A 1,746-nucleotide genomic window follows, 5' to 3' on the forward strand; every position below is an offset into this window, starting at 1 on the left:
ATGTTAATTAAGTTAAGCTGTGTGTAATTAGTTGGGTGTATGTACCTCTGCTGTCCTGCAGAGAAGCGTCTCCTGCTATCTCGGGTGCCCGCTACTTTGAGTTCTCGCTCAGTTCCTGCTGAGTTCACTCGCAATAAAGTAGTTCTCGCTTCAACCTTCAGGTTGCTTGTCACCTCTCGGTTATTTGGCCCAGCCGGACTACAGCAGAAATTAAAAAGAGTTCTAGACTCATCTTTGGCATTGTTATGAAACAGCTACTTTTTATGTTCTATAAAATTTTTCAGAGCACAGGAAAAGAATAACCCTAACACAAAACCCATGAAGATAGTTCCAGTAAAATGTGTGAGTCAATTTCACTTGTGCATGTTGATTTAGAAATCTTGAACAAATTCTATCTACTAGTGTAAAAAATATAACATTTTAAGTAGAATTTATTTCAACAACAGAAAAACAACCAGCTATCAGTAAATCTGTCATTATAGTACTCTACATCAAAGGATAAAAATCTATGTTATTATCTTAATAAAATTACCATGAAAAGATGTTGAGCATGTTTAACACACATTTAGCATGAATACTTAGTACCTGGGGATAGAAAGATTCACAATAAAACATTTATTTTGCTGTTAGTAATTAACATATTACTACATGGTAAAAATGTGTTTTAGAGCTAAAGAGAAACTATCCAAATGGGAATTTCATTTGAGAATCATCATTTTTGTAGTTCAAGATGGGAAAAAATGGATTTACTAAAGCAGAGGAAGATTATAGTTGGAAAGGAATTAAAAACAGAATATTAGGAGTGGCTATAGTGGGTGGTTAGAAACTAAGAGAATGTGGTTAAGGAGTTTTACAGGAATCTGGGCAGAACAGCTTCTTGGAAGATGTAATAAAGAGAGTTTTAAGAATAATACCAGGCCAGAGTTTCCTCTTGCTCTCTCTGCTGCTCTAGCTGGAGGCTTTGCCTTCACCACTGCTCAGCATGGGCACGTCCCCCACAATGGCTGAAACAGCAATAGTCTACAAGGAGTAGATGAAGGGGTTGTCCATGCTGTCCCTGGCTTGAACTTGCTTCCACCAGGAATTTGCAAGATTGATATCTACACTGAAGATAATACAGAATTGAAGCAAATCAGCAGGTCTGCCCCCAGCCAGGCATTTGAGCTGATCTTAATGCCACCATCTCCTATCTCAGAAGTCCAAAGAATTCTTGTTTCTCCAAAGGAGAAAACCCTGTCCTAGAGGAGGTCCAGGAAAAAGTAGAGGCTGCAGAGGAAAGAAAGTCTCAGGAGGCCCAGGTGCTGAAGCAATTAAGAGAGAAGAAAGAACAAGAGCAAAAAAGTCCCTTGGAGGCTTTGGAGGAAAGCAACAACTTCAGCAAGATGGTGGAACAAAAACTGACCTTGAAAATGGAACACATTAAGAAAAACTTTGAGGCGAACTAGCTGCTATTATTAAGTATCTGCATAAAAAGGAGAAGCATGTGTTGGAGGTGTCAGGAACAAGGAACTCCAGGCTGGAGTGACCGGCTAACATCATAGAAGGTATGAAGGTGTAGAAGCATGGCCCACCAAAAGTAAATTGTAAATTCCCCTGCCTATACTATAATGGGCCATGTGACATCAGTATGAGAAATGTATGACATGGTAAAAGAAGAACTAATTATCAAAAACAAAACAGAATAAAAAAATGTGGGAAAAATAATACAAGGCCAAATGATGCAAAATATCATGGAGTGGCTGAAAA

General features: G+C 38.5%; 1 pseudogene across 1 annotated transcript; it reads left to right on the forward strand.

Moving 5' to 3' along the window:
• Nucleotides 1-1,000: 1,000 nt before the first annotated feature.
• On the forward strand, nt 1,001-1,533 carry LOC308658198 (stathmin-2-like; annotated as a pseudogene). The gene has a single exon. The product of its transcript is annotated as a stathmin-2-like (transcript).
• Nucleotides 1,534-1,746: the final 213 nt, after the last annotated feature.

This window comes from Spermophilus citellus, assembly GCF_964194105.1.
Source record: "Spermophilus citellus genome assembly, chromosome: 10".
NCBI classification, from domain to species: domain Eukaryota; kingdom Metazoa; phylum Chordata; class Mammalia; order Rodentia; family Sciuridae; genus Spermophilus; species Spermophilus citellus.